This window comes from Telmatherina bonti (assembly GCF_933228915.1).
Source record: "Telmatherina bonti genome assembly, chromosome: 18".
Lineage (NCBI taxonomy): Eukaryota > Metazoa > Chordata > Actinopteri > Atheriniformes > Telmatherinidae > Telmatherina > Telmatherina bonti.
This window is the reverse complement of record NC_136616.1, coordinates 37,930,094-37,940,075: the sequence shown is the minus strand read 5'-3', so window position 1 is coordinate 37,940,075 and position 9,982 is coordinate 37,930,094.

The window sequence follows — 9,982 nt, the reverse complement described above, 5'->3', positions numbered from 1 at the left end:
CAGATAGTAGTACAGATTGTAGTACAGCAGTAAAGTTAGTAGTACAGATAGTAGTACAGCAGTACAGATAGTAGTACAGCAGTACAGATAGTAGTACAGATAGCAGTACAGCAGTACAGATAGTAGTACAGCAGTACAGATAGTAGTACAGCAGTACAGATTGTAGTACAGCAGTACAGATAGTAGTACAGCAGTACAGATAGTAGTACAGCAGTACAGATATTAGTACACATTGTAGTACAGCAGTACAGATTGTAGTACAGCAGTACAGATAGTAGTACAGCAGTACAGATAGTAGTACAGATAGTAGTACAGCAGTACAGATAGTAGTACAGATCGTAATAAAGCAGTACAGATAGTAGTACAGAGAGTAGTACAGCAGTACAGATAGTAGAACAGATAGTAGTAAAGAAGTACAGATAGTAGTACAGCAGTACAGATAGTAGTACAGTAGTACAGATAGTAGTACAGATAGTAGTACAGCAGTACAGATAGTAGTACAGCAGTACAGATATTAGTACACATTGTAGTACAGCAATACAGATTGTAGTACAGCAGTACAGATAGTAGTACAGCAGTACAGATAGAAGTACAGATAGTAGTACAGCAGTACAGATAGTCGTACAGATGGTAGTACAGCAGTACAGATAGTAGTACAGATGGTAGTACAGCAGGACAGATAGTAGTAGAGATAATAGTACAGCAGTACAGGTAGTAGTACAGCAGTACAGATAGTAGTACAGCAGTAACGATTGTAGTACAGATAGTAGTACAGCAGTACAGATAGTAGTACAGTAGTACAGATTGTAGTACAGATAGTAGTACAGCAGTACAGATAGTAGTACAGATAGTAGTACAGCAGAACAGATAGTTGTACAGCAGTACAGATTGTAGTACAGATAGTAGTACAGCAGTACAGATTGTAGTACAGATAGTAGTACAACAGTACAGATAGTAGTACAGATAGTAGTACAGCAGTAAAGTTGGTAGTACAGCAGTACAGATAGTAGAACAGATAGTAGTACAGAAGTACAGATAATAGTACAGCAGTACAGATAGTAGTACAGTAGTACAGATAGTAGTACAGATAGTAGTACAGCAGTACAGATAGTAGTACAGTAGTACAGATAGTAGTACAGATAGTAGTACAGCAGTACAGATTGTAGTACAGCAGTACAGATAGTAGTACAGCAGTACAGATAGTAGTACACATAGTAGTACAGCAGTGCAGATAGTAGTACAGATAGTAGTACAGCAGTACAGATAGTAGTACAGATCGTAATAAAGCAGTACAGATAGTAGTACAGATAGTAGTACAGCAGTACAGATAGTAGAACAGATAGTAGTACAGAAGTACAGATAGTAGTACAGCAGTACAGATAGTAGTACAGTAGTACAGATAGTAGTACAGATAGTAGTACAGCAGTACAGATAGTAGTACAGCAGTACAGATATTAGTACACATTGTAGTACAGCAGTACAGATAGTAGTACAGATGGTAGTACAGCAGTACAGATAGTAGTACAGATGGTAGTACAGCAGGACAGATAGTAGTAGAGATAGTAGTACAGCAGTACAGGTAGTAGTACAGCAGTACAGATTGTAGTACAGCAGTACAGATTGTAGTACAGATAGTAGTACAGCAGTACAGATAGTAGTACAGCAGTACAGATTGTAGTACAGATAGTAGTACAGCAGTACAGATAGTAGTACAGATAGTAGTACAGCAGAACAGATAGTTGTACAGCAGTACAGATTGTAGTACAGATAGTAGTACAGCAGTAAAGTTATTAGCACAGATTGTAGTACAGCAGTGCAGTTAGTAGTACAGCAGTACAGATAGTAGTACAGATAGTAGTACAGCAGTAAAGTTAGTAGTACAGTAGTACAGATAGTAGAACAGATAGTAGTACAGAAGTAAAGATAGTAGTACAGCAGTACAGATAGTAGTACAGTAGTACAGATAGTAGTACAGATAGTAGTACAGTAGTACAGATATTAGTACACATTGTAGTACAGCAGGACAGATTGTAGTACAGCAGTACAGATAGTAGTACAGCAGTACAGATAGTAGTACAGATAGTAGTACAGCAGTACAGATTGTAGTACAGATAGTAGTACAGCAGTACAGATAGTAGTGCAGATCGTAGTACAGCAGGACAGATAGTAGTAGAGATAGTAGTACAGCAGTACAGGTAGTAGTACAGCAGTACAGATAGTAGTACAGCAGTACAGATTGTAGTACAGATAGTAGTACAGCAGTACAGATAGTAGTACAGCAGTACAGATTGTAGTACAGATAGTAGTACAGCAGTACAGATAGTAGCACAGATTGAAGTACAGCAGTACAGTTAGTAGTACAGATAGTAGTACAGCAGTACAGATAGTAGTACAGATAGTAGTACAGATTGTAGTACAGATAGTAGTACAGCAGTACAGATAGTAGTACAGCAGTACAGATATTAGTACACATTGTAGTACAGCAGTACAGATTTTAGTACAGCAGTACAGATAGTAGTACAGCAGTACAGATAGTAGTACAGATCGTAGTACAGCAGTACGGATCGTAGTACAGATAGTAGTACAGCAGTACAGATAGTAGAACAGATAGTAGTACAGAAGTTCAGATAGTAGTATAGCAGTACAGATAGTAGTACAGATCGTAGTACAGCAGAACAGATAGTAGTACAGCAGTACAGATAGTAGTACAGATAGTAGAACAGCAGTACAGATAGTAGTACAGATCGTAGTACAGCAGTACAGATAGTAGTACAGATCGTAGTACAGCAGTACAGATAGTAGTACAGATCGTAGTAAAGCAGTACAGATAGTAGTACAGCAGTACAGATTATAGTACAGCAGTACAGATAGTAGTACAGCAGTACAGTTAGTCGTACAGATAGTAGTACAGCAGTACAGATAGTAGTACAGATTGTAGTACAGCAGTAAAGTTAGTAGTACAGATAGTAGTACAGCAGTACAGATAGTAGTACAGCAGTGCAGTTAGTAGTACAGATAGTAGTACAGCAGTACAGATAGTAGTACAGATTGTAGTACAGCAGTAAAGTTAGTAGTACAGATAGTAGTACAGCAGTACAGATAGTAGTACAGCAGTACAGATAGTAGTACAGATAGCAGTACAGCAGTACAGATAGTAGTACAGCAACAGATATTAGTACACATTGTAGTACAGCAGTACAGATTGTAGTACAGCAGTACAGATAGTAGTACAGCAGTGCAGATAGTAGTACAGATAGTAGTACAGCAGTACAGATAGTAGTACAGATCGTAAAAAAGCAGTACAGATAGTAGTACAGATAGTAGTACAGCAGTACAGATAGTAGAACAGATAGTAGTACAGAAGTACAGATAGTAGTACAGCAGTACAGATAGTAGTACAGTAGTACAGATAGTAGTACAGATAGTAGTACAGCAGTACAGATAGTAGTACAGCAGTACAGATATTAGTACACATTGTAGTACAGCAGTACAGATTGTAGTACAGCAGTACAGATAGAAGTACAGCAGTACAGATAGTAGTACAGATTGTACTACAGCAGTACAGATAGTAGTACAGATAGTAGTACAGTAGTACAGATAGTAGTACAGATTGTAGTACAGCAGTAAAGTTAGTAGTACAAATAGTAGTACAGCAGTACAGATAGTAGTACAGCAGTACAGATAGTAGTACAGCAGTACAGAGAGTTGTACAGCAGTACAGATAGTAGTACAGATAGTAGTACAGCAGTACAGATTGTAGTACAGCAGTACAGATAGTAGTACAGCAGTACAGATAGTAGTACAGATAGTAGCACAGCAGTACAGATAGTAGTACAGATCGTAATAAAGCAGTACAGATAGTAGTACAGCAGTACAGAGAGTTGTACAGCAGTACAGATAGTAGTACAGATAGTAGTACAGCAGTACAGATTGTAGTACAGCAGTACAGATAGTAGTACAGCAGTACAGATAGTAGTACAGATAGTAGCACAGCAGTACAGATAGTAGTACAGATCGTAATAAAGCAGTACAGATAGTAGTACAGATAGTAGTACAGCAGTACAGATAGTAGTACAGATTGTAGTACAGCAGTAAAGTTAGTAGTACAGATAGTAGTACAGCAGTACAGATAGTAGTACAGATCGTAAAAAAGCAGTACAGATAGTAGTACAGATAGAAGTACAGCAGTACAGATAGTAGTACAGCAGTGCAGTTAGTAGTACAGATAGTAGTACAGCAGTACAGATAGTAGTACAGATTGTAGTACAGCAGTAAAGTTAGTAGTACAGATAGTAGTACAGCAGTGCAGATAGTAGTACAGCAGTACAGATAGTAGTACAGATAGTTGTACAGCAGTACAGGTAGTAGTACAGATAGTAGTACAGCAGTACAGATAGTAGAACAGATAGTAGTACAGAAGTACAGATAGTAGTACAGCAGTACAGATAGTAGTACATATAGTAGTACAGCAGAACAGATAGTAGTACAGCAGTACAGATTGTAGTACAGGTAGTAGTACAGCAGTACAGCTAGTAGCACAGATAGTAGTAGAGCAGTACAGATAGTAGTACAGATAGTAGTGCAGCAGTAAAGTTAGTAGTACAGCAGTACAGATAGTTGTACAGCAGTACAGATAGTAGTACAGCAGTACAGATCGTAGTACAGATTGTAGTACAGCAGTACAGATAGTAGTGCAGCACTACAGATAGTAGTACAAATTGTAGTACAGCAGTACAGATAGTAGTACAGCAGTACAGATAGTAGTACTATAGTACAGATTGTAGTACAACAGTTCAGATAGTAGTACAGCAGTACAAATAGTAGTACAGATTGTAGTACAGCAGTAGAGATTATAGTACAGATTATAGTACAGATTGTAGTACAGCAGTACAGATAGTAGTACAGATAGTAGTACAGCAGAAAAGAAAGTAGTACAGATAGTAGTACAGCAGTATAGATAGTGGTATTGATAGTAGTACAGCAGTACAGATAGCAGTACAGATCGTAGTACAGCAGTACAGATAGTAGCACAGATAGTAGTACAGCAGTACAGATAGTAAGACAGATAGTAGTACAGCAGTACAGATATTAGTACACATTGTAGTAAAGCAGTACAGATTGTAGTACAGCAGTACAGATAGTAGTACAGCAGTACAGATAGTAGTACAGATAGTAGTACAGCAGTACAGATAGTTGTACAGATAGTAGTACGGCAGTACAGATAGTAGTACAGATCGTAGTACAGCAGGACAGATAGTAGTAGAGATAGTAGTACAGCAGTACAGGTAGTAGTACAGCAGTACAGATAGTAGTACAGCAGTACAGATTGTAGTACAGATAGTAGTACAATAGTAAAGATAGTAGTACAGATAGTAGTACAGCAGAACAGATAGTAGTACAGCAGTACAGATAGTAGTACAGATAGTAGTACAGCAGTAAAGTTAGTAGTACAGCAGTACAGATAGTTGTACAGCAGTACAGATAGTAGTACAGCAGTACAGATAGTAGTACAGCAGTACAGATAGTAGGACAGATAGTAGTACAGCAGTACAGATAGTAGTACAACAGTACAGAAAGTAGTACAGATAGTAGTACAGCAGTACAGATAGTAGTGCAGCAGGACAGATAGTAGTACAAATTGTAGTACAGCAGTACAGATAGTAGTACAGCAGTACAGATAGTAGTACAGCAGTACAGATAGTAGTACTATAGTACAGATTGTAGTACAACAGTTCAGATAGTAGTACAGCAGTACAAATAGTAATACAGATTGTAGTACAGCAGTAGAGATTATAGTACAGATTATAGTACAGATTGTAGTACAGCAGTACAGATAGTAGTACAGCAGAAAAGAAAGTAGTACAGATAGTAGTACAGCAGTATAGATAGTGGTATTGATAGTAGTACAGCAGTACAGATAGCAGCACAGATCGTAGTACAGCAGTACAGATAGTAGTACAGATAGAAGTACAGCAGTACAGATAGTAAGACAGATAGTAGTACAGCAGTACAGATATTAGTACACATTGTAGTACAGCAGTACAGATCGTAGTACAGATTGTAGTACAGCAGTACAGATAGTAGTGCAGCACTACAGATAGTAGTACAAATTGTAGTACAGCAGTACAGATAGTAGTACAGCAGTACAGATAGTAGTACTATAGTACAGATTGTAGTACAACAGTTCAGATAGTAGTACAGCAGTACAAATAGTAGTACAGATTGTAGTACAGCAGTAGAGATTATAGTACAGATTATAGTACAGATTGTAGTACAGCAGTACAGATAGTAGTACAGATAGTAGTACAGCAGAAAAGAAAGTAGTACAGATAGTAGTACAGCAGTATAGATAGTGGTATTGATAGTAGTACAGCAGTACAGATAGCAGTACAGATCGTAGTACAGCAGTACAGATAGTAGTACAGATAGTAGTACAGCAGTACAGATAGTAAGACAGATAGTAGTACAGCAGTACAGATATTAGTACACATTGTAGTAAAGCAGTACAGATTGTAGTACAGCAGTACAGATCGTAGTACAGATTGTAGTACAGCAGTACAGATAGTAGTGCAGCACTACAGATAGTAGTACAAATTGTAGTACAGCAGTACAGATAGTAGTACAGCAGTACAGATAGTTGTACAGATAGTAGTATGGCAGTACAGATAGTAGTACAGATCGTAGTACAGCAGGTCAGATAGTAGTAGAGATAGTAGTACAGCAGTACAGGTAGTAGTACAGCAGTACAGATAGTAGTACAGCAGTACAGATTGTAGTACAGATAGTAGTACAATAGTAAAGATAGTAGTACAGATAGTAGTACAGCAGAACAGATAGTAGTACAGCAGTACAGATAGTAGTACAGATAGTAGTACAGCAGTAAAGTTAGTAGTACAGCAGTACAGATAGTTGTACAGCAGTACAGATTATAGTACAGATTGTAGTACAGCAGTACAGATAGTAGTACAGCAGAAAAGAAAGTTGTACAGATAGTAGTACAGCAGTATAGATAGTGGTATTGATACTAGTACAGCAGTACAGATAGCAGTACAGATCGTAGTACAGCAGTACAGATATTAGTACACATTGTAGTACAGCAGTACAGATTGTAGTACAGCAGTACAGATAGTAGTACAGCAGTACAGATAGTAGTACAGCAGTACAGATAGTAGTACAGATAGTAGTACAGCAGTACAGATAGTAGTACAGATAGGAGTACGGCAGTACAGATAGTAGTACAGATCGTAGTACAGCAGGACAGATAGTAGTAGAGATAGTAGTACAGCAGTACAGGTAGTAGTACAGCAGTACAGATAGTAGTACAGCAGTACAGATTGTAGTACAGATAGTAGTACAATAGTAAAGATAGTAGTACAGATAGTAGTACAGCAGAACAGATAGTAGTACAGCAGTACAGATAGTAGTACAGATAGTAGTACAGCAGTAAAGTTAGTAGTACAGAAGTACAGATAGTTGTACAGCAGTACAGATAGTAGTACAGCAGTACAGATCGTAGTACAGATTGTAGTACAGCAGTACAGATAGTAGTACAGCAGTACAGATAGTAGTACAGATAGTAGTACAGCCGTACAGATTGTAGTACAGTAGTACAGATAGTAGTACAGATAGTAGTACAGCAGAAAAGAAAGCAGTACAGATCGTAGTACAGCAGTACAGATAGTAGTACAGATCGTAGTACAGCAGTACAGATAGTAGTACAGATAGTAGTACAGCAGTACAGATAGTAGTACAGCAGTACAGATAGTAGTACACATTGTAGTACAGCAGTACAGATTATAGTACAGCAGTACAGATAGTAGTACAGCAGTACAGATATTAGTACACATTGTAGTACAGCAGTACAGATTGTAGTACAGCAGTACAGATAGTAGTACAGCAGTACAGATAGTAGTACAGATAGTAGTACAGCAGTACAGATAGTAGTACAGATAGTAGTACAGCAGTACAGATAGTAGTACAGATCGTAGTACAGCAGTACAGATAGTAGTACAGATAGTAGTACAGCAGTACAGATAGTAGTACAGCAGTACAGATAGTAGTACAGCAGTACAGATAGTAGTACACATTGTAGTACAGCAGTACAGATTATAGTACAGCAGTACAGATAGTAGTACAGCAGTACAGTTATTAGTACACATTGTAGTACAGCAGTACAGATTGTAGTACAGCAGTACAGATAGTAGTACAGCAGTACAGATAGTAGTACAGATAGTAGTACAGCAGTACAGATAGTAGTACAGATAGTAGTACAGCAGTACAGATAGTAGTACAGATAGTAGTACAGCAGTACAGATCGTAGTACAGATTGTAGTACAGCAGTACAGATAGTAGTGCAGCAGGACAGATAGTAGTACAAGTTGTAGTACAGCAGTACAGATAGTAGTACAGCAGTACAGATAGTAGTACTATAGTACAGATTGTAGTACAACAGTTCAGATAGTAGTACAGCAGTACAAATAGTAGTACAGATTGTAGTACAGCAGTAGAAATTATAGTACAGATTATAGTACAGATTGTAGTACAGCCGTACAGATGGTCGTACAGATTGTAGTACAGCAGTACAGACAGTAGTACAGATAGTAGTACAGCCGTACAGATTGTAGTACAGCAGTACAGATAGTAGTACAGATAGTAGTACAGCAGAAAAGAAAGTAGTACAGATAGTAGTACAGCAGTATAGATAGTGGTATTGATAGTAGTACAGCAGTACAGATAGCAGTACAGATCGTAGTACAGCAGTAAATTGTAGTACAGATAGTAGTACAGCAGTACAGATAGTAACACAGATAGTAGTACAGCAGTACAGATATTAGTACACATTGTAGTACAGCAGTACAGATTGTAGTACAGCAGTACAGATAGTAGTACAGCAGTACAGATAGTAGTACAGATAGTAGTACAGCAGTACAGATAGTAGTACAGATAGTAGTACAGCAGTACAGATAGTAGTACAGATCGTAGTACAGCAGGAAAGATAGTAGTAGAGATAGTAGTACAGCAGTACAGGTAGTAGTACAGCAGTAGAGATAGTAGTACAGCAGTACAGATTGTAGTACAGATAGTAGTACAATAGTAAAGATAGTAGTACAGATAGTAGTACAGCAGAACAGATAGTAGTACAGCAGTACAGATAGTAGTACAGATAGTAGTACAGCAGTACAGCTAGTAGCACAGATTGTAGTACAGCAGTGCAGATAGTAGTACAGCAGTACAGATAGTAGTACAGATAGTAGTGCAGCAGTAAAGTTAGTAGTACAGCAGTACAGATAGTTGTACAGCAGTACAGATAGTAGTACAGCAGTACAGATCGTAGTACAGATTGTAGTACATCAGTACAGATAGTAGTGCAGCAGTACAGATAGTAGTAACAATTGTAGTACAGCAGTACAGATAGTAGTACAGCAGTACAGATAGTAGTACTATAGTACAGATTGTAGTACAACAGTTCAGATAGTAGTACAGCAGTACAAATAGTAGTACAGATTGTAGTACAGCAGTAGAGATTATAGTACAGATTATAGTACAGATTGTAGTACAGCCGTACAGATGGTCGTACAGATTGTAGTACAGCAGTACAGACAGTAGTACAGATAGTAGTACAGCCGTACAGATTCTAGTACAGCAGTACAGATAGTAGTACAGATAGTAGTACAGCAGAAAAGAAAGTAGTACAGATAGTAGTACAGCAGTACAGATAGTGGTTTTGATAGTAGTACAGCAGTACAGATAGCAGTACAGATCGTAGTACAGCAGTACAGATAGTAGTACAGATAGTAGTACAGCAGTACAGATAGTAGTAGAGATAGTAGTACAGCAGTACAGGTAGTAGTACAGCAGTACAGATAGTAGTACAGCAGTACAGATTGTAGTACAGATAGTAGTACAATAGTAAAGATAGTAGTACAGATAGTAGTACAGCAGAACAGATAGTAGTACAGCAGTACAGATTGTAGTACAGATA